Genomic DNA, 24,139 nt, shown 5'->3' on the forward strand with positions numbered 1-24,139 from the left:
AATATTCCTTTGTATGTACTATCTACCACATTTTCTTTACCTACTCCTCTGTCAATGAACATTTTGGTTGTTCCGACCTCTTAGCTGTTGTAAATAACGCTGCAATATACATGCGAGTGCAAATATCTCTTAGAGCTCTTAATTTCAGTACTTTTGGATAAACGCCCAAAGTGGTATTGATGGTATGTTTTTAAAAATAGTAGTTTAAATGTTTTTTTTTTTTTTTTTGAGGAAGCTCCATTCTGTTTTCTATAGCAGCTGCACCATTTTACATTCACCAAACATGGCACAAGGTTTGTGGTATCTCAATATTCTCACCAGCACTTCTTATTTTCTGTTCGTTTTTTCTCCTTCCTTCCTTCCTTCCTTTCTCTCTATCTCTTTCTTCCTTCCTTCCTTCCTTCCTTCCTTCCTTCCTTCCTTCCTTCCTTCCTTTCTTTTTCTAATGGCCATCCTGACAGGTGTGAGGTGATATCTCTTTGTGGTTTTAGTTTACATTTCCCTAATAATTAGTGATGTTGAACATCTTTTCATATACTTGTTGGCCATTTGTACATCTTGTTTGGAAACTTGTTTATTCAAGTAATTTCCTTGTTGTTGTTGTTGTTGTTGTTTTTAAATCTTTACTGGAGGACATGCTTATTGATTTCAGGAAGAGGGGAAGGGAGGGAGAGAGAGAGGGGGAGAGAAACATCGATAATTGCCTCTCATATGCACCCTACTGGGGGTTGAACTCACAACCTAGGCATGTGCCTTGACCAGGAATTGAACCCCCAGTCTTTCAGTTTACAGGGCAATGCTCCATCCAGCTGAACCACACCAGCCAGGGGCATTTCCTTGTTGTTGTTTTTAATTGGGTTATTATTATTACGGTATTATTATGTTTCAGTATTGAGTTGAAGTTCCTTAAATATTTTGGAAATCAATCCTTTATCAGAAACGTGGTTTGCAAATTGTTTCTCCCATTTCATATGATACTTTTTTAATCTGTTGGTGATCTATTTTGCTAGGGAGATGCTTTTTAGATTGATATACTCCTATTCGTCTTTTTTTTTTTTTTTTTTTTGCTGCCTATACCTTTGGTGTCATATCCAAGAAATCATTGCCAAGACCAATGTTATGAAGGTTTTCTTCTGTTTTCTTCTTGGAGTTTTTGGTTTCAGGTCTTATGTTTAAGTTTTTAATCAATTTTAGGGGAATTTTGTGTATGATGTTAGTGTTGAATTTTTTTATTTTCTTTGTGGATATGCAGTTTTCCAACCTTATTTATTGAAGAGCCTGTCCTTTCCCCATTGTATATTCATGGCACCCTATCAAAGAGATCAGTCAGCCATATATGTGTTGGTTTATTTCTGGGCTCTCTATTCTGTTCCATGGGTCTATATGTCTGTCTTTATGCTAGTACCATGCTGTTTTTTAAAAGATTTTATTTATTTATTTTTAGAGAGAGGGGAAGGGAGCGAGAAAGAGAGGGAGAGAAACATTGATGTGTGTGGTTGCCTCCTGCGCACCCCCAACTGGTGACCTGGCCCACAGGCTAGCCACGTGCCCTGACTGGGTATCGAACCAGTGACTCTTTGGTTCGCAGGCCAGCACTCAATCTACTGAACCACACCAGTGAGGGCTCTGTTTTCTTAATGTAGGCATTTCTGACTAAAAATTTATTTTTCAAAACATTTTGCAGCATCACATGGGTTTGGCGTGTTGTGTTTTCATTTTAATTTGTTTTTCAATTAAGAAATTTTAATTTATAATTTTGATTTTAGAGAGAGGGGAAGGGAGGGAGAAAGGGGGAAAAAAACATCGATATGAGAGAGAAACGTTGATTAGTTGCCTTCTGTACATGCTCTGGCCGGGGACTAAACCTACAACCCAGGCATGTGCCCTGCCTGAGAATCGAACCAGTAACCTTTTGGTTTGCGGGACAGTACCCAACCAGCTAAGCCACACCAGCTGGAGCTCATTTTAATATATTTTGAGATTTTTTTGACTATTGATTTCTTTTTTGACCCATTGATTGTTCAGATGTATGTTTAATTTCCACATATTTGTATATTCCCCAGCTTTTCTTTTGTTGATTTCTAGTTTTATACCATCGTAGTCAGAAAAGATACTTGGTTTGAATCTTCTTAAATTTTCTGAGACTTGTTTTTTCCTGTCACATGGATATCATAGATAATGCCCTGTGTGCTCTTAAGAAAAACATATATTTCACTCCTGTTGGATGCAGTGTTCTATAAATGTGTATTAGGGCCATTTGGTCTAATGTATAGTTCAAGCCTATTGTTTCCTTGTTGATTTTATGTCCAGATGATCTATTCATTGCTCACAGTGGGCTCTTGAAATCCCCTACTGTTATTGCATTTTTTTCTACTTTTCCCTTTATATCTGGTAACATTTGCTTAATATAGTTAGGTGCTCCGCTGTTGTATGCATATTTATTTACAATTGTTATATATTATTGGTGGATTGGCCCATTTATCATTATATAATGACTTTTTTGTCCCTTGTTACTGTTTTTGTCTTAAAGTCTATTTTGTCAGCTATAATTATAGCTGCCCCTATTTTCTTTTGGTTTCCACTTGCATGGGATATCTTTTTCAATGCCTTCACTTTAAGCCTTTGTGTGCCATTGAAGCTAAAGTGAGTCTCTTATCAGCATATAGTTTTTAATAATAATTCATCCAGCCACTGTATGCCTTTTCATTGATTAATTCAATCTGTTTACATTTTGATTTATTGACATGTAAGAATTTACTAATTTTATTTGTCACTTGTTTTCTGGTTGTTTTGTATTTCCATTGTTTCTTTTTCTCTCTGTTTCTACCTTTGTAAATCGGTGATTTTCCATAGTAATGTGCTCTGTTTCCCCTATATTTATATTCAGTGCATCTACTCTAGGTTTTTGCTTTTTAGTTACCATAAAGCTTATAGAACCCGTCTCATAGATAAAACAGTCCATTTTAAGCTGATAGCAACTTAACTTTACCATGTACAAAAGCTTCACCCTTTTACTACCAACTTTTTCTATTTTTGATATCCTTATTTACCTCTTTTTATATTGTGTATTTATCAACACATTATAGTAGCTATAATTATTTTTACCATTTAATTGCTCATAGTTTTGATCCTCTCTTTCTTAAATAAGTCCCTTTAACATTTCATATAATAATGGTTTTGTCTATGAAAGTATTTATACTTCATATCTGAAAGATAACTTCTGGATAGAGTATTATTGGCTGGCATTTTTCATCTTTCAACACTCTGAATATGACATTCCATTTTCATCTGGCCTGAAAATGTCTGCTGGAAATCCACTGATACCCTAATAGGGATTTCTTTGTAGCCCATCTTTTTCTTTTTAATTAACTGCTTTTAGAATTATTTCTTTAACTTTCATTTTTCAGGTTCATTATAATGTGTTAAAGGTTTTTATTTTTTATTTTTATTGAGATAGTAGGGAAAGAACTGGTCCAGGTTTAGGAACTTCTCAGCTATTACTTCCTTAATTAAATTTTCATCTCCCTTCTCCCTCTCCTCTCCTTACAATTCCTGATTTTTCTTAATATCTTTTTTATTGTGATTCCTATATATTATGTAGGCTTTCTTTGCTCTTTTTCATCTTTTTTTCTTTGTTTACCTTTAACTGGGTTATTTCAAAATTTACGGCAAGACATTGTAGACATCACTTATTCATAGAGTCAGTGGCCAATGGCACACAACACTCATACATTTTATCTTCCATTTGCTCTACTTTACTGAAGATGCCCTCTGTTACATTTTCAATTTCATTCATTGTATTCTTCAGTTCCAGAATCTACATTTTTGTTTTAATGATTTCTGCTTCTTTGGTAAAAATTTCATTTTGTTCAAGTATTTTTTGCAAGATTTCATTGAATTGTCTTTTTGAATTTTCCTGTAGCTCATTGAGTTTCTTCAAAACAGAAATTTTACATTCTTTATCAACTAGATCACAAAATTCTGTGCCTTTGAGCTTAGTTATTAGAGAATTATTATTTTCTTTTTATGGTAGCATATTTCCTTGATTTTTTTTAATATTCCTTATCATTTTGTGTTGTTGCTTTTGCATTTGAATGAGCAAACATCTCCTTAAATCTTTGCTAGTTATTTTCAGATGGAGTAATCCATTTGCTGGTGTTATTACCTGGGGTTTTCTCTGTCTTTGTATCAGTACACCTGCTCCACTATTCTTGCTCTCTCTTGTGGCAGAATTCTTAAGCTTTTATGTCTTCTCTGGTTCTTACAACTCACCAGGTTGGCTACTGGAATCCTCTCTGTTTTTTAGAAGGTAATGCTATAGCTCAAACTTGTACTTTCTACCCTGCTCATAAACTGAGGCCTCTCTGTCTACTGGAGGTCCTTATCATGCACTGCACACAGAGGTGCAAAAAAGGGACCAGTCTCAGAGTGAAAAGAGGTGTGTGTTTATTACTTAGTGTATTGGGAGTGCCTGTGGATCCAGCAGAGAGGCCCCTGAGTGGGGTACTCACAAAAGTTCATGGATGGACTTCCTGCTGGATGCAATCCTTTTATTATCCTTTGAAATTCTTTCTCCCTGACCTGTGTGGCTCAATTGGTTGGGTGTCATTCCATAGGATGAAAGGCCACCTGTTCGATTTCTGGTCAGGACACCTGCCTGGGTTGTGGGCCAGGTTCCTGGTTGGGAGCACATGCGAGAGGCAGCTGATTGATGTTTCTCTCTCACATTCATGTTCCTCTCCCTTTCTTTCTCCCTCCCTTCTCCTCTCTCTAAAAACAAATAAATAAAATATTTCAAAAAAAGAAATTTCTTCCTTTCAATCTCAGCGCTATATTTATTTCTATTTATTTTTTAAATAGACTAATAAAAATTGGGGTTACATTGACTAATAAAATTATATAGGTTTCAAGCGAACAGTTCTATTCTTATTTGCCTCTTTCCAAATAACCTGTCTCCCTCCAGTCATGGGGGTCTCACCTTAGTACACTTGGTGCTCCTGAAGAAACACAGGTCTCACCAGATTCATGCTGTATAAGTAGGTTAACTGGGCACTCACTCCCCACTCTCTTTCTCCCCAGAAGGAGAAGGCACTGCCAGTCAGTAGATCAGCCATGTGTAGTATATCCTTGGAGGTGGGTGGTTCTGGGAACATTCCTCTTACCGCTGCCTCTGCTGCAACCAAACTTGTATTTTTTCCCCCAATGCCATACTGGAATCTCCCCTAAGGAAGGATGGACTTCCACAAATTCTGTCTCATGTGCGGGAATCTGCCAAGGTCAGCAGTTCTCCAGGTTTCTTCGGATTGGTCTGGGCAGGTTTGCTGGCTCCAGTTTCCAAAGCCTGTACTGAGGTCTGTCTGCCTATTTGTGAGATGCACTGGTGGTCAAGATGTCTCTTGGGTCTCTTGGTGTAGGGTGCTAGATTTCACAATGGTTCTTTTGTTTGTGGATGGATGTCTTAACTTATTGTTAAAAAAGGAGGACAAAAAGGAGGAATGTCTCATGCTCCCATGATCCCTTTATTTCCCTTTTGATTTACTTGTTGACATGTTGGTTTTTTAAGAATGTATCATTTCATGTCCACATATTTGAGAATATTCCAATTTTCCTTTTGCTATTCATCTCTAATTTCAATCCATTGAGGTCAGACTAGATACTTATGTTTCAGTCTTCTTAATTCTTAAATTTCTTAAGACTCGTTTTGTGATGTAAACTAATTTATCCCAGAGAATGTTCCATGTGCACTTATGAAGAATAAATACTCTACTGCCATTGGGTTTTAAACACACACACACAACACATGGATACATACAGTTGTGAGTATGCAAAAACAGAGTTTATTCTTGTATTATTATTTGTTAATTATATTATTTTCCATGTGAAATACTATAAACCTACTTTTGCCCCACCCTGTGTGTGTGTGCGTGTGTGCGTGCGTGCATGTGTGCATGTGCATGCGCATGCATTTGTCAAGTCCATAGTATTCTAAAGTGGTTTATAGTGTACAAGTTCTCTGTTTTCTTACTGATATTCTGTATTCTGTGTGGGTGTTCTATCCATTGAACTTGAGGTATCGAAATTTCCTACTATTGTTGTATTGCTCCCTATTTCTCCCTTTAGTGCTGTTAGTGTTTCATTCATATAATTGGATTCTCTGATGTTGGTTGATATATATTTATAAGTGTTATACATTTCTGTTGAATTAACTTTTATCATTGCCTTTCTTTGTTTCTGTGACAGTTTTTGACTTAAAGTCTATTTTGTTTAATATAAATATGGCCACCTATTCATTATCATTTCCATAGAATATTTTATTCTGTCCTTTCACTTTCAGCCTATATGTGGCCTTAAATCTAAAATGAGTTCCTTGTAGGCAGCATATAGTTGGATTTTTAAAAAATTCATTGAGACACTCTATGTATTTTCATTGGAGAGTAAAATCTATTTACATTTCAAGTCATTATTGACAGGGAAGGACTTAAAACTGCCATTTTGTTGTTTTCTGCCTGTTTTCTAGTTTTTGTCCCTCTTACATCTTTTGGTGTTTTCCTTTATGTCTCATTTATAGTGTCTTTTTTTTTTTTTTTTTTTTTTAGTAACATGCTTTCATTTTTTTCTCTCTTTTTTTTTTTGTGTGTATCTTTTATAGGTATTTTTTGTGATTGCCATGAAGATTATATAAAACATCTTACAGTTATAAAAATCTCTTTTAAGCCAATAACAAATTAATTTTAATTGCATACAGAAAAGGAGACACTGAAAAGAAGAAAATAAAATAAATAGAAAAGAAAAAAGCAAAAAATTTAAAAATTACAAAAAGAGAAAAACGGAATTCTCCTCTGCAGAGGGTGGTGCCTTCTGCGATCTCCCTTTGGGTATATTGTTTTTGAAATTTGTTGGATCTTCCTCCGTTGTTGTCTGGCACGGGCCACTTGACGTGTTGGTTCTGGGCCCCTAGGGTGGGACTCCAGTTCAGGCCAACATCAGAAGCGCTGTCTGTGCCTTGCCCTCAGCAACCTGTTTGAAGCTACAAGGGAGGCACAGTTTGTGACTGGCCCCGCTGGACCTGGCTGCGCCTGGGAAGGACCAAGCTGCTCTCCAAGGCTGGCTTTACTAGCACCTGACCCAAGGGTGGGCCAGCAAATGTTCCAAGGCACCCCAGATTCTGCCCCTGTCTGTCTCTGTGGACCTGCCAGCTGCCTGCTAGGCTTAGTCACTGAGAGAGCCTATGGCAGAATCCAGGGGATGGAGCTAATGGGTCTCCAATGAGGGGGAGGTTCCACGGAGGTACCCTTCAGGCTTCAGGGAAGGTGGTGGGTGTCACAGCCCCTGAGTCACTGAATCTGTCCTGGATTTTGCCCTGAATCTGGCAGGGCAGAGGCTGTAGTATTCAGGTGAGTGGGGCCTCAGGAGCCCAGAGGTTGGGTCTGCTGCCAGGAGGGTGTTTCTATCCCTTTTCCTGTAAGTGGGTAGCATGAGGCAGCAGAAATTCCTAAGGGTGGGACAGTGGGTAATTGCCCTTATCCAGGCTGACACTGCTCATAGGGGATCACTCTGCCCATAAAAGATGTCTGCTAATGGTATCTAAGATTGACTCAGTACTGGGATCCTGGCAGCTATTCCCCCACATTTCTCTCCACAAGCACCAGATTCTCTTCAGGACACTGCAGTCCTCATGGCCCTCTCTCTGCCGGAGTCCAGGGTGGATGGCTGCTAACTCGGGTTTGCCATTGTCTCTTTAAGAGGGTACCTGTGCTTTCAACAGACTCCACCTCTCCTCGGTGAACAGGAACCCCCTCGCTTTTCACTCCCAGATGCTACTATCCATGTAAGCGTCTATTCTCAGTTAATGTCCAAACTTTATAAAGAACACATACAACTCAACACCAAAAAAACAATCCAATTAAAAGATGGGCAAAGTACCTCAAAAGACACTTCTCCGCAGAGGACATACAGAAGACCCATAGACATATGAAAGAATGCTCAACATCACTAGCCGTCAGAGAGATGCAAATAAAACCACAATGAGATACCACCTCACACCAGTGTTGGCAAAAATACGGAGGAAAAAAAAATCACTCCTGCATTGTTGGTGGAAATGCAGATTGGTGCAGGCGCTGTGGAAAACAGTATGAATGTTCTTAAAAAAAAAAAAAAAAACTGCCTTATGACCCAGCAATTCCACTTTTGGGTATATATATATGAAGAACAAACACTAAAACACACATTTGAAAGAATATGTTCACTGCAGTGCTATTTGCAATACCCAAGACATGGAAGCAACCCAAGTGCACAGCAATAGAAAAGTGGATAAAAAAGTTTGGTACATTTACACAATGGAGTACTACTCAGCGATAAAAAAGGATGAAATCTTACCATTTGTGACAGCATGGATGGACCTAGAGGATATTATGCGAAATGAAATAAGCCAGTTGGAGAAAGACAAATACCACATGATTTCACTCATTTGTGGAATCTACATAACAAGATAAATGAATAAACACAATTGAAACAGACTCATAGATACAGAGGACAAACTGATGGTTGCCAGAGGTGAGGCGGGTTTGGGGGACTGGGTGAAAAAGATGAAGGGGTAAAGAACTACAAATTGGTAGCTACAAAACAGTCATGGGGATATGAAGTCATAGGAAATCTATATATAGTCAACAGTATTGTAGTAACTATATGGTGCCCGGTGGATACTGGAAATATTGGGGGGAACACTTTGTAAAGTATATAACTGTTTAACCACTATACTGCACACCTGAAAGTAATACAGAATAGTATTGAATGTAAACTCTCATTGAAAAATAAAGTTTCAAGATTTTATTTATTTATTTTTAGAGAGAGGAGAAGGGAGGGAGACAGAGAGGGAGAGAAACATCAATGTGTGAGAGATACATTGGATCAGTCACCTCTCGTGCACCCCCAACTGGGTACCTGGCCTGCAACCTAGGCATGTGCCCTGACTGGGAATTGAACTGACAACATTTTGGTTCACAGGTTTGGTGCCCAATCCACTGAGCCACACTGTCAAAGGATTGTAAAGACAAAGCCATAGTCTGGGGGAAAATATGTACAAATCACATATCTGATAAAGGACTTGAATATGAAATAATTATCAAAACCCCCCACCCCTCTGGCAACCATCAGTCTGTTTTTTATATCTATGAATCTATTTCTGTTTTGTTTTTTCATTTAAATTTGTCTTTAGATTCCACATACAAGTGTCAGAGACAGACAAGTACCATATGAATATATCTATTTTTAAACACAAGCCAAAAGCTGTTTTGTTCATATTGAGTTTTCATTTTCGTTTTTAAGACAATATTTGGTTTGCTTTTATTGTCAGTATTGTCATTTGATTTCATCATGTATAAATTGATTCAAATGCATAGTTGCTATTATCTATAAGTAATAGTGTTAGATTCATAGTTCACTAGTTTGTAAAATCTTTGAACCAAAGTATGACTTATTCTTCCCCTAAAATAAATAAATAAAAATAAAAGCTCACTAGTATGAAAAAACACCCAATATTTTTAAAAAGGCAAAATATTTGAATAGACACATCCATCACAAAAGAGATCGCAATTGCAAATAAGCAGAGGAAAAGATACTAAATATAATTAATTATTAGAGAAATGCAAATTAAAAGCACCATGAGTTATTACTGCATACATATTAGAATGACTAAAATTAAGAAAAAACCTGACCATACAAAATGTTAGCAAGGATGTAGAAAAACTAGAACTCATACATCCACTGCTGGTGAGAATGTAAATTGATGCATCTACTTGGAAAACAGTTTGGCAGCTCCTTAAAAAGTTAAGTGTATAACTCCATATGAACCAATATTTCCACTCAAAGTGATTTAACCAAGGGAAATGAAAGCATATGTTCATACACAGATTTGTATACAATATTTTTAGCAGTTTCAGTTGTAAAACTTGGAATAACCCAAAGGTTCATCAACAGGTGAATGAATAAACAAATGGTGATACACACACACACACACACACACACACACACACATACACACACACACAGTGAAATACTACTCAGCAGTGGTCTAGGAAGTGAAAGAAAAAAATGTACTAGGCGTCAGAAGACCAGTATTCCAGATTCTACCTACACCAGTGTAGATTTTTATGACATGGGATAAGTCATATAACATTTCAGGGCCTCAGCTTCCTCATTTAGGTAACAAGGAAATAATATTTACCTTGTTTATTTCATATGTTGGTTCTAAAACTCAAGGTAAATATATGGATTTGTTTGGTAAACTCATTTGCATGACATTTTTGTTGGCCTTTTAATTTCTTTTTCCAGTTGATGCTATGAAAATATATTTTCTGAAATTTGATTTTTTTCTTTTAATGTTTTCTCATACTAAAGAAAGCTATATCCTGAGAGCTCCTTTAAGTCCTAAGTAATAATTGATACAGTTTGACATTCTGAGAAAGTTGACTTGTGTATAATAAGAAATAGCAAGAATATCATCACGATTGTTTCCATTTTAGCACATCAACAATATTTATGCCCTGTCTTTGAATTCTGTCACTTGGCTTCTGGATTCCGTAAGAGATTTGGGGCACTAATATGTCCAGTCCATTGGTTTCTCTGATGTGGCCAACTCAAATAAAGTCTTCAGACTGGAGCATATCTTTATTGTGAGAAAACTTATACATGTAAATTGGGATCAACAATTGTACAGAATTCTTCTTTCTGTTTGGTTTAGTGACCTTCTTGAAGCAATGTTTGTGTGAGAACATAAAACAAAACTGTATGAAGGTAATTCCACCGAAGAAAAGATACAAAACTAAGTCAATCCTCTAGTACACAGCATTAGACTACTTACTGGTCTCAATTTAAACCTGTTTGGCTCTTATTTACTTAACCTGTATTTAATGAGTTACTGCATATTAACTATCTATTGTAGTAATGTATTTCTTGGTGTGTGTGTATATATATATATATGTATATATATATATATATGCATACATATACATATATGTATGCAAGAGAATGGGTATTTTCTCATTGGTCAAAAAAATGGTTTCTGATTAACAGTTATACAAAGGGGAATGATTATTTTTTAAAAGTGGTACAAATAGGAAACAAGTTTATGTATTTGGTTTCTTCTAATAGATTTGTTTCTTCTAGTGATGATCATCTGTCCTGATAGGTAGCCCTTTAACTTCCTCATGAAGTTTTAAGAATTTCTTGAGATCCTGCTGTGATGTATTTGTTCTTTGCTATTGCTAGGTTTATTTTAATTTTAATCTCTCTCTCTCCTCTCTCTCTTTCTCTCTCCTTGTCTCTCTCTCTCTCTCTCCACTCAGACCATTGTGAAGATTAGGTGTCTCGAAAGCTAGTGAAGAATGATACACTTTCTTAACCCTCCTCACTACCTTGTGTATTCTAGCAAGATTTCACTCTGAGAGAAACATGTAGTTAACAATCACTGATTGTGCTTCTTCTCACCCTTTTACAAGGAAGTAGCCTAAATAGCCAAGTTACAAGGTACTACTGCTTCTTATAAGGACCATGCGTTTCATAGGTGACACTTGGAAAGTGAAATAATGATCATCTGTCTTCATCCTGGACACACAAGAAGGTGTGTAGGTGAGTAGCAGCTCCTCCAAGCCATATATTCCACATTTGCACCATTGTTTGAATAGCTTTGGTACTTCAGAACATTGCTTCCTGTCCTGCTTGCCTATAAGATGACAGCCAACTCAAGGAAATAGAAGCTACTCAGTGATAAAGACAAGAAGAACACCTTGGAAAGCAGGGATATGTTTTCTTCCTTGATTATTATAAGCTATTTAACATGTATTTGTGAAGCATCTACTATATAGATAGATAGATAGATAGATAGATAGATACATAGATAGATACATAGATAGATAGATAGATAGATAGATAGATAGATAGATATAGATAGATAGATATGAAACTTAGTGCAGGAGAGTTAGGGATGAGTAAGGCTCATCTTGCCCTCAAGAAGCTTAGTTTAGCAGAATGAAAGCTATTGAGAACATTCTTCTTAGTCTCCTTCTAGACTTCAGAGGCACATTGTGAGCTTTTTCTTGACTGCCCACAAATGTTGTATTATTGCATCTATAAGTCATCGAAACAGTAGAATCAAAAGGGGATGAGGGTAAACAAGGTTGACCGTTTTATGATGATACCTGTGGTAACAGGGAATTACAACTGACAACGTATTTGCTGGTATTGCCAACTCAGATGCCAGTACATCATGGGAATACATTTTCCTACAGATACCAGCTTCAGCAGTAACCCTCATATTCTGATAATATATACATGGGATATCAACTCTAGAATAGCATCTCACTCTTAAAGAAGGTCATAGGCATATTTGCATAAAGCTACATGTCATTTTCTTGATATTTATATATGTCTAAATGAACTGTGAAATATTCTCTAATGATTTCAGGTTAAATACTATTGCCAGTTTCTCCTGCATTGACTTTTTTTTTTAACAAGGTTACTTTATTTTTATTTTGTTATTTTTATTTTTCTATTTTATTTATCTGTTTTTAAAGAGAGGGGAAAGGATAAAGAGAGGGAGAGAAACATCAATGTGCGGTTGCCTCTCACGCACCCCCAACTGGGGACCTGCCGTGCAACCTAGTCATGTGCCCTGACTGAGAATCGAACCAGCGACCCTTGGTTCACAGGCCGATGCTCAATCCACTGAGCCACAGCAGCCAGGGCTGCATTGACTTTTAATTGATTTTGTTCACCTATGCAGTATGATTGATTCAATGCCCTCGTCATACAGTAACAAAATTTTTTAAGACATTCTTAATTTCAGACATCCTCTTCTATTATCCTTCCAAACCATCAGTGTTCAGAAGTTCTCTTTTTTCCCCCAGTATCCAAGGTATATCTCCTTGATTTTATTTGGCTCTAAGAAGCAGCACAAAAATCTCATTTACCAGATGTTAACAGATAATTTGGAGTTTGGAAAAATATAGTCACCACATTACTAAAAATAATATCCAGGGAATGGGAAAACATCCAAAGCTAGGGAGTGGGGATAATGATAAGGACATTTACAGACGTTTGTTAGGCCATACTTGGCTCCTGGACCAGGATTTAGTGTTCTGACTTCTAGGTGGGAAACATGCTTTGAACCACTTCAAAATAGAAGATGGTAATAGGTTATTAGTTAATTGAGCATTTTAAGTGTTCCTAAGAAATCATGCATTGATTTATTTTGGAGTGATACAGAAGAGAATGGGTAAAATATTCAAAGCTAGTGTTATCTAACTGGTTTTCTTATTTCTGTCAACTGTATAAACTGTGCGTGTGACTTTTTAGTTAATTGGGCCATGAGGCAACAAAAGGATAGAAAAGTCTCCTCAAGGTGGAACTTAATACATTTCAAGTCATTAGGAAATTAATGTTTATTTGGAATTGTGTTCTTTCAAGATTATGATCTTATTTGGTTTTGCAGAGAAGATCAACAATAAGAAATAGTCATAACTAACCTGCAGATTTTACATAGAATCTATCTGGAAACATTCTGCTACTGAATAAAAAGTCTAGATAAAGTAGTTCTTAAATTAACTGTTCATCTGTGTTTTTCTTTTTTGAAAAAATGTGTGTGCTCGCATGCACACACACACACATAATTCAACTACTGTTCTTTTAGACTCTTTTCCACAGTTACAGCATAAGTTCTCTCAGGCTTGTGGAAGATTCTGAGAGTCAGTGTATATAGAAGACTAGAAGAGTGCTACACCTCAGATTAGCACAATTATCGAAAGGAACTAGCGACCTTTGAGATCCAACTCTCTTGCTGCTCTGACTGTAGTACTGAACTTCAAATGGGTAAAATGTGTTAGAGGAAGGAAGGTTTGCCTCTGCTCATGCAACTCTATTGGGATTTCCCTTTTTCAAGGCTTAGGATCCTTGGACAGTCTGCCTCAACAACAAAGGATAAAAGCCACGATGTGATGGATAAGCTACACAAGTAAGAAATACAGATGTGGACTACAAGCCTCCAAAAAATAATTGCGCTTGCTGCAGATTGGTGCCAGAAGTTGGAAAGCTGGAAATGTCTGAGAGGGTAAGAGGTAAGTACTTTGGTGGTTGTTTTTATTAAGGAGTTGAGTGTCTCTGTGTGTGTTTGTGTGTGTGTGTCAGAGAGAGTAGACTTCAGTGAGGAGATTATCATGATCTGTATAATACAAAAAGCTGAGGCTACTTTTATAAGAAAGTTAAGCTTTCAGAAAAGTTGAGCTCTCAAAGCAATTGTGAAAATCTGAAGTACGCAGCTAATAAAATTATCTTCTTAGGTTGAAAAAAATGTGTAGGCTTTCTAGCTGTGGTACATTTACACAATGGAATACTATTCAGCTGTAAAAAAGAAGGAAATCTTACCCTTTGTGACAGCAAGGATGGACCTAGAGAGCATTATGCGAAATGAAATAAGCCAGTGAGAGAAAGACACATGCTGTGTGATCTCACTTATATGTGGAATCTAATGAACAGAATAAACTGATGAACAAAATAGAAACAGACTCATAGAAAACATACTGCCAGCTATCACAGGGGAGGGAGGTTGGGAAGCTGTGTGAAAAAAGTGAAGGAATTAAGCAAAAAAAGACTCATAGACACAGATAACGGCATGGTGATGACCAGAGGGAAAGGAGGGTGGGGGCAGGTAGAAGAGGGTAAAGGGGTAATAAATGATGATGGAAGGGGACCTGACTTGGGTGATGAACACAATACAATATACAGATGATGTATTATATAGAATTGTACACTTGAAACCTATATAATTTTTGTTAGCTAATGTCAACCCAATAAATTCAATAAAAATTAAAAAAGTATATATAGGCTTTTGTAACAGGAAACCAGCCTAAGAGGAAGTGAGAGAAAAGGAACTAATATCTTTTGAGGTTTACTAATCAAGTTCCAAGTGCTTTACACTTGTTATTGTGTTTAATCCTCATAACCATTCTATGAGGTACGCGCTATCGTTTCCATTTTACACAGAGAAAACAGTCTCCAATGAGTGACTTTACTTGCCTAAAGTCATGTAACAATAGTTCATGTAACAACAGTCATGTAACAAGTTCAGGGTTGTGTTTTAGATCCAGGTGTCTCACACATCTAACACTGCACTTAGGACTGAGTATCTAAGAGAAAGCTATGACTATATCATTTCATGGTTTGCTTATGAAGAATTGTATGTGTACTTCATTTTAGTTTTCCTAGGGAAGCTTTGCCACATAGTATATTCAGAAAATGCTTCAGCAGCCCCAATATATGCAACTGAAGAAAACTCAGCACTGGTTCTGACTTTTTTCCTTTTTCCTTCTTCTTCTTCATTTTTCCATATATTAGGTGAATGAAAATCAAAATTTTCAGAGCATTTACTATATGCCCTTTGTAAGTGTAGAAATGAAGCCTCCAGTTTTGATATATGTTTAATTAATTTAGCTAAAGCAGCAATGTAGCGTTCTTTCTGACTCATTCTAGACTTGTCACATACTTTTGGACACTTGATCAGCCCAAGGAATTTAAGCCTCTTTTATATTTAGAATTAGAGTCGTTTAAGTAGTTTCAAAGTTGGAAACACTAGTCTATTTTTATTAAGTCACAGCCTTAGAACTTCCTCTGCATGACATTTATTAGCTTCTTAAAAAATACAATGAATTTTTAAAAGATTTTTTATTTATTTACTTCTTTTTTAGAAAGAGGGGAAGAGAGAAAGAAAGAGAGGGAGAGAAACATCAATGTGTGGTCGCCTCTCATATGCCCCCAACTGAGGGACCTGGCCCACAACCCAGGCATGTGCCCTGACTGGCAATTGAACTGGAGACCTTTCGGTTTACAAACCGGCACTCAATCCACTGAGTCACACCGGCCAGCACCATTTATTAACTTTTAATTACATCTTTACTAGTATTTTTCAGAATGCATTAAGTATCAAAATTATAGACAACGGTGGTATAGCGACAAGATCCCTTTATTTGAAGATAGAGAATCTGGATTGAAATGTTAGCTGTGCCTGTGCCTCTTATCTACTATATAGATTTTGATACCTGATCTCTCTGATTCTCAGTTTTTTTTAAATTTGTAATATGGGGATAATAATCTCTGCCTCATATAGTTGCTGTGAGAATAACTAGATAATAAATATGAATGCAGTTTGTAGACAATAAAATTCTATTGCCATGTAAGGGAAAAGAGAATCAAATAAACTGTAAGGTCTGAGTATTTCTGACAGTGAACCCCCCTGCGCCCCCCTCCCCCTGCATTGAGTCACGTTTCCTGGTTCTGCTACCTGTTGCCACGGAAGCCATGCAGTAGTTCACAAGAAACTGGCAGGAAGGTAAAAATCTATGGAAGAACCGCCTCCTGCGTTATTCTCTCCATGTAAAAGCATTCTCTCCTCTAGGAGAAGGCTGCTTAACAAGGCATGTCAACATCTTGGTTCAGGGCAATCAAAGGAAACCTGGGGATAGACAGTAGTTTCATAACAAAACCCCAAACGACCATTGCGATGAGACATTATGGTAGAGTAGGAAAGGCAGTGGACTGGAAGAAAGGAGACCAAAGCGCCAATCCTGATTTCAAAACTGATTGCATAACCTAAGGCAAGCCCCTTTTTCCTCTTGGCCTCAAGGTTCTCTTCCGTACAGTCATGTGGGATAGACTCGATTATCTTCAAGGTCTATTTCAGCATTGATAATCTGTGGTCCCATTTTTAATTACAATCAAAGTATTCAAACTGTATAGATTTTAGGATGCCGCTTTACATCCATAAGGAAAGAGAAAAAAAATGACAAAAAACAAGTTTTTTTCATTGTGTTGTAATAAACATTCACTTATATTAATAGCTTTATTGGGGTATAATTGATACGATTCTTTACTTTTTCAAACTATTTTAAGATCTAGCATCTCATTTTAGTCTCAAAATGATGGCATTTCATCATCTGTCCTTACATAATAAATTAAGAAACTGTGGTTGAAAGGTTTACACAGTCACATAGTTAGTGCATGATAGAGCCAGAACTCCAACCCTGGTCTGTCTGTCTCTAAGCCCAACGTCTTTCCACTACACCAGGCCGCTTAGGTGATATTATCCAGGCTTAGAATAAGTGGACTTCATCTAGAAAATGAATATAAAAGAAAATTTACTGTTTTCTCATGTGTTAAAGAATTAGGACAATTTTTATGTGAGTGGATTGTGTGCACCCACTGGCTTTAGCAAAGCAGCTGTAGAGTGTTGGGGGCAGGGCTCGCTTGCTTCAGAAAGGCTGCGGAAAAATGTCTTGCCTTGAAGTGGCCATGAACTTCAGCAGTGCAGCAAGAGAGTGCCCGGTCTGTGTGTGTGCTCTAGCTTCAGGGTAGGAGAATGTCACAACTGCACATGCTCTCTAGCTGAGGGGTTTCACAACCACCTGCCCTCACCGACCTTCACTAGGGAGCAAGACAATGCCAGGACTCATTGGCACTCACCTGTCCCATTCAGGAAGCAGGGGAGTGTTACAGCTGCCCACATCCCTGGTTTTAGCAAAGCAGTGGTATAATGCCATGAGTGCTAGCACCTGCTTGCATTAGCAGATTAGGTAGAAACTGCCGTAATGGTGTCTCCAGGAAGCATTTCTTTTTTTTCTTTTTCTTTTTAATTTTAGAGAGAGAGGGAAAGAGGGAGAAAGAGGGAGAGAAGCATTGATAGGTGAGAGAAGCATCAATCGACTGCCTTCCATACATGCCCTGACTGGGGACTGAACCTGCAACCCAGGCATGCGCCCTGACCGGGAATCGAACCAGTAACCTTTCAGTTTGCAGGACGTCACCCAAACAGCTGAGCCACACTGACTGGGGCTCCAGGGAGCATTTCAACTGTCTCCCATCCCTCCAGCTAATAATTTTTTAGTCTAGCATATGAATCTCTTTCCCATATAGTTTGAGCACTTTTCAAACTATTGGCTCTCCAGGTGAGTGAGACCGCACCCAAGCCTTTTAAGAGTATGTTTTTTATAGCACATGGTGTCCCTTAAATGTTATCCCCATTGATTTTCTAAGGCAGATGTTTTGAGGGCTTATTTCTCTAGTGCAGCTCCCAGAGTTCAGGATTCCAGATGTGGGGTACCAACCCCTCACTCCTCCAGGAGAAGCACCTGTCTGGTGAGATCCCTCTCTATTGTGTGTTGACATGTTTGGGGGTGGGGTTTTTCTTACAAGACTGTCTCTGCCTCTCTTACCCATCTCAGAGTAATCCCTTTATCTTTTATTGTAGAGAGAAGTTTATCTAGTTTTCGGATCATTTTCAAAGGGAACTAATCTATATGTAGCTGCAAATTTGGTGTGTTCATGGGAATAAGTGAATTCAGAATCTTCCTACCTTGCCATCTTAGACTCCACCCTCTCCCAAACAGCCTATTTCATTTTTAATACTCCCAGTAATTGAGGATGTCCCAAAGGGGAGACTCTCAACTGGCATCTGTAATCAGGCTGATTGGAAGCTAGACCCTCAGGCATTTGCTTTTAACAAATGCAAATACATAGTCCTGTGGGATTGAAAGTGTCAGCCCCACTGGCCACCAGAGCCAGGCAATCTGGAGGGATCTATCCCCTGGGCAGCAGTCACAAAAATCAGGGCTCCAGGTGAGTGTATAAGCTCCTTTCTGGGAGAGATCCATGAGCTGGGGGTGAGCGCAAAGGTGGCATCCCCCAGCCCGCAGTCCTTGAGAGCACCACTGTGGCCTCTAGAGATGTGTACCAGTCCTGAAGCCTGCCCCTAAGGCTGGTGCTGTGAAGTGCAGCAGAGTTAGTGCCTGCCCTCTGAGATCTCAGGAAAGGTTTAAAGTAAGCCCTTAGTTGTGTGTATAATTACAAACTTGCCCCTTAGCCTGAAGCTATGATATAAGTTAATAGGCCTCTTTCACAGAAAGATCTCCTGGGTCTGTTGCCTCTTGTGCCCCGGGGGTGGGAGCTGTTTAAGAACTCTTTTTCTATTGGCTACAATCCTGTGGAACCCACAATTATAAGTGCTGCTAGCCACCAAAGCCAGGTCATATAGAGGTGTCCCCTTAAAGCAGCCACAAAAATCAGGGTACCAGACAAAGTCATACGCGCTCTTTTCTAAAAGATGCCAGCAAAGTAAAGTGAGGCAGAGAGAGAGCACAAAGATTGCATCTACTGACCTCTGTTCCCTGAGAGCACCTCCACATCAGAAGCCTGCCCCTCAGGCCAAGGATTCTGAACAAGCTAGCAGGTCTGTTTCACAGAGAGGCTGGGGGTGTGTTTCTGACTGTTGTGTGTGCACTGCCTTGGGGGTGGTAGGCCACCAAGAACTATCTTTCTGGTTGTTACTTACCCTGGGACCCAGGAATGAAAGCCTCCCTGGCCTCCAAAGGTGGTGTCCCTTGGGTAGCAGCCACAAAACATTGGTCACCAGACATGTGTAGAAGCTTTCCTCTGAGAGATTCTGGTGCTTTGGAGCACAGCAGAGGCAGTGAGAAGATGGTACCCACTGGCTGGAGCAAGGCAGAGGAGGAGTGCCAAGTTAGCAACTTCTTTAAAAAGCCAAGGGAAAAAAAAAAGAAATGAAAAAAGGAAAAGATATTGCCTGGTGGCTTTAACAAAGCAGAGGGAGAGCAGTAAGGTGGTGTCCACTAAATCTCCATCCCCAGAGAGTATCCCAGCAGGCCTGTGTGCCTCAGACTGATGCTTTAAAATTAGCAAATGGGTCTCTTTCACATAAAGTCTGGGCACTTTTCAAAGACTGAGTGTGAGCCCTTTAAGAGCTGTTCCTCAGTTTGTAGCAGCCCCGCAGGTCTTGTAGGCATGAGCCCCATTGGTTTTCAAAGTTAAGTGTTTTGGGGGCTTATCCTTCCGGTGCTCATCTTAAAACTTGGGGTGCCCTATGAGGGTATGAACCCTCCACTCAGAAGAAGCTCTGAGTTTTGAATTCCCTCCTGATTGTGGGTTGGTGTGCCTGGGGTTGATTTTATGGCCAGATTGTGTCTCGGCCTTTCCTACCCACTTCGTTGTGTATTTTTGTCATTTGCTCAATGTGAAGGGGTCGCCCCACTAATTTTTATGTTTTTTCAAAGAAAGTTGTTCCATACATAGCTGTAGATTCAGCATGTCTGTGGGAGGGGGTGAGATCAGGATATTCTTACGTCTCCGTCTCCATAAGACATACAGCTTTCAGCTGTAGTCTTTTAACCCTGACTGTGCAGATTTTCCATCCATGCTTACAATGTTTCCAAACTATGCCTTCCCCTTTTCCACTGAGTTCCAAGTTAGGTGAAACAGATAGGAGCAGCTTGCATCAGTCTTTCATGTACCTCTCAGACAGGTGAGAAGAGACTAACACACGTAACTTGCAAATGAGGTTTTGCCTGCTCTCTCTGCAACCAGAAACCACGGTCATACATTGGGAGTTAAGGGCTGCCATCTTCCAGGTCACAGCTGAGCTGGGAGGGGGTGGAGCAAAGGTCAATAAGAACGTTATTCCCTGGCTGCTGTGGCTCAGTGGATTGAGCGTCGGCCTGCGAGCCAAGTGTCGCTGGTTCGATTCCCAGTCAGGGCACATGACTAGGTTGCACGTCAGGTCCCCAGTAGGGGGCGCATGAGAGGCAACCACACAGTTGTGTTTCTCTCCCTCTCTTTCTCCTTTCCCCTCTCTCTAAAGATAAATAGATAAATAAACAAATAAATTATTTTTAAAGAAGACTTACAAAACTTTCTTACAAGCTTAAATTGTCTTTCTCTTGATCCCACATTTGCTTGGTTGCTATAGACATTTTACTGTTTTCCAGAGTTCTGACAAAGTTGGCTCTGACACTTTCTACGTATTCGTTCAATTTGTCTGTGGAGGCATAGGAATTTGGAGCTGCCGACTCCAGCATTTTAATGGTGTGACCCCATACCTAAGCAGGGTAATAAGAGTTAATTTCTAAATTGCTGACATGAAAGGAGTAGTTGGATTCCCTGGCCAGTTACCAGTTGGATTCCTCCCACTACCGCTAAAACCTATCAATCTACCTGACTTGGTTCACTCACTCAGAAAAATAACTGTGTCTTGTATATTTCTGTATCCCTCATTCCTAGTATAGTGCCTTTAACAAAGCAAGTGCTCAATAAATGCATCTTGAATAAATGAATAGTACAGTGCTATAGAATCTAACCATGATTACTCAGAAATGTGTGAAATGTCAGAAGCCCACAACTGTATTAGCAATAAAGACTTATACCCACACACCGATTTATACTTTCCAGGGCACTTTCATATTTATTGTTTCATTACACTTCATGACCAATCTGCGAGGTAAGAATGATAGGGGTTATCAGCCTATAATAACCCCTATAAATCAGATAAATTAAATGCCCCATTTCTTCCTTTTGAGTCACCCTATGGAATAAAACAATACTCCTTCTCCATTGCCTGTCCTGAATGAAGCGAGCATTCTGCTGTTCTGGAGGTTTTGGAGAATTCCAGCCGCCAACGATTACAAGAAGGAGACAGGGAGTGTGAATTTCTACTCCTGAGCATCCCATTCACTCAGCCCTCAGAACAACTGAGTGTGTGCACATGTGTGAATGGGGAGGCCTGAAATCTTGGAGGGAGGAGAGAGCTTTATCTTCATTCCAGAGAACCAACCAGCCTCAATGTTTGAGGAAGTTATTATCATAGGAGCAGGATGAGACTGTCACAATGATGTGGAGATCAGCTCAGGCGCTGGGGGAATTAGGGGGATGGGAGAGGAGAGCCAGCTCCACAGACCGGACCGTAGGTCTTTCCTCTCTTTATCTCTGCTTGCCTCTTCTGTCCCCACTAGCCTTCTGTGCTATCACTGAAGAATTGGAGTGTAGGGCAAGAAGGATTGGTGTAGGAAGACGTGAGGGTGGTTCCGTGCAACAAGGAAATCTACAGAGTGAAGAAGGCAAAAAAAGCATATTCTAAGGGCACACAGAAGAATTTAAGGGACTTCTTGTAGTTTCTGTAAGTGAAAGAAACTGCTAATGCTAATGAAGTTTGGATGCCTGTCTTACAGGAAGCTCTACAAAGGAGTATGGCCTGCAGAGACCCAGGAGAACTGTCTACGTATCCAGCTTCTCAGCCCGAGAATTTTTATTCCCTGTAAAGAAAGCAAAATGTATAGAAAAATGGAGTCAAGTAGACCTAAGTTAAAATCTAGCTCCACTGCCCATGTGATATCAATACTTTAATTCAATTTTTTGAATCTTAGTTTAGCTAGTCATCCTGTAAGAAATTATGATTATATATGTCTCAAGGTATTATTGTGAGTATGACATGAAAAAATGAACTCTCTTTTTAAGTGTTAGATGCTATTACCACCTTTGGATTGCCTACACTCCAGTTTTAGATAAGTTTCATTTGTCTTGCAGCATTTGCAATTGACAGAGTGGTTTCCAAAAGTGATCTTAAACCTTAGTGTTGAAAAGTTGAGCCTCAAAGGAAATATTTCTAAAATATAAAAAATAAAATATATTGTACAATTCTATACCCACTTAAACAGTAAACTGAATAGAATTAAACCTCTCCTTCATTAACAGAGGTCATTATTAATGAGCATATGTTATCTCACATCATTATCATGTAAGACACAATGACGACCCTTAAAGACTAGGAGACTGGCAGTCATGGGAGAGGGGCAGGTGTGAGACGCATAAGGTCTTGACACGTGCATGCAATAGCCTCAAATACATATCCATTTATTTCTTTTTTATTTTTAATTAAATTTCTTGGGGTGACATTGGTTAATAAGATCATATAGGTTTCAAGTGTATGTTTCTATGATACATGATCTGTATATTGCACTGTGTGCCGACTGCCCAGAATCAAATCCCCTTCCATCACCATATATCTGACCCCTTTACCCTTTAATAACCCCCAATCCTCTTCTCTCTGGTTAACCACCATACTGTTGTCTGTGTCTATTAATTTTTGTTTGTTTGTTTGTCTTGTTTGTTCATTTGTTGCTTTTAGTTTTATATCCCACATATGAGTGAAATCATGTGATTATTAACTTTTTTTGCCTGACTTATTTCACTTACCATGATATTCTCAAGGTCCATCCACGTGGTCACAAATGGCAATATTTCATCTTTCCCTATGACTGAGTAGTGTTCCATTGTATACATCTACCACATCTTCTTCATCCAGACATCTATCGAAGGACACTTTGGTTGTTCCCATGTCTTAGATACCATGAATAATGTTACAATGATCATAGGGGTGCATATGTCTTTATGAATAAATGTTTTCAAAAATTTCAGGTAAATACCCAGAAGACAGGTTACTGGGTCATAAGGCAATTCCTTTTTTAGTTTTTTGAGGAGCCTCCATACTGTCTTCCACAGTGGCTGCACCACTTTACATTCCCACCAGCAGGGAATGAGGGCTCCTTTTCCTCCACATCCTTTCTAACACTTGTTGTTATGTACTTGTCTTGTTGATAATAGCCATTCTGGCAGGTGTGATGCGGTATCTCATTGTAGTTTTGATTTATATTTCCCTGATAGCTAGTGAAGTAGAACATCTTTTCATCTATCTGTTGGCCATTTGTATGTCTTAAGTTCTTATGTCTGATTTTTTATTGAATTTATCGGGGTGACATTGGTTAATACAACTGTACAGGTTTGAAGTGTACGACTCAATAAAACATCATCCGCACACTGCATATGTGATCATTGCCCAAAGCAGTCTCTTTCCATCCACATTTATCCCCCATTTGCCCACTTTCACCTCCCCCCACCCCTTTCTTATAACAGCTATCAGTCTGTTCTATGGATCTGTTTCTGTTTCTATTGTGTTTGTTCAGTTATTTATTTTGTTCATTAGATTCCACATATAAGTGAAATCATATGATATCCGTCTTTCTGTGACTGGCTTATTTCACTTTGCATAATAATTTCTAGTTCCATCCATGCTGTTGCAAAAGGTAAGATTTTCTTCCTTTTTATGGCTGACTAGTATTCCACTGTATAAATGTACCACTGCTTTTTTATCCACTCTCTATTGATGGGCAGTTAGGCTGTTTCCAGATCTTGGCTATTGTAAATAATGATGCAATGAACGTAGGGGTGCGTATAGTATTTTGAATGAGTGTTTTGA

At 38.7% G+C, this 24,139-nt stretch overlaps 1 long non-coding RNA gene across 1 annotated transcript in view; it reads left to right on the plus strand.

The window, feature by feature from the left end:
• The window catches only part of LOC149990439 (uncharacterized), a 34,008-nt gene extending 11,802 nt beyond the window's left edge, over nucleotides 1-22,206 (plus strand). Inside the window, exons 2-4 of the long non-coding RNA XR_016508687.1 lie at nucleotides 11,496-11,625; nucleotides 13,934-14,108; nucleotides 22,056-22,206. This is a non-coding gene — a long non-coding RNA (uncharacterized LOC149990439). The remainder of the gene's footprint in view (nucleotides 1-11,495; nucleotides 11,626-13,933; nucleotides 14,109-22,055) is intronic.
• Nucleotides 22,207-24,139: the final 1,933 nt, after the last annotated feature.

This window comes from Furipterus horrens, unplaced genomic scaffold (assembly GCF_987537825.1).
Source record: "Furipterus horrens unplaced genomic scaffold, mFurHor1.1.pri manual_scaffold_17, whole genome shotgun sequence".
NCBI lineage: Eukaryota > Metazoa > Chordata > Mammalia > Chiroptera > Furipteridae > Furipterus > Furipterus horrens.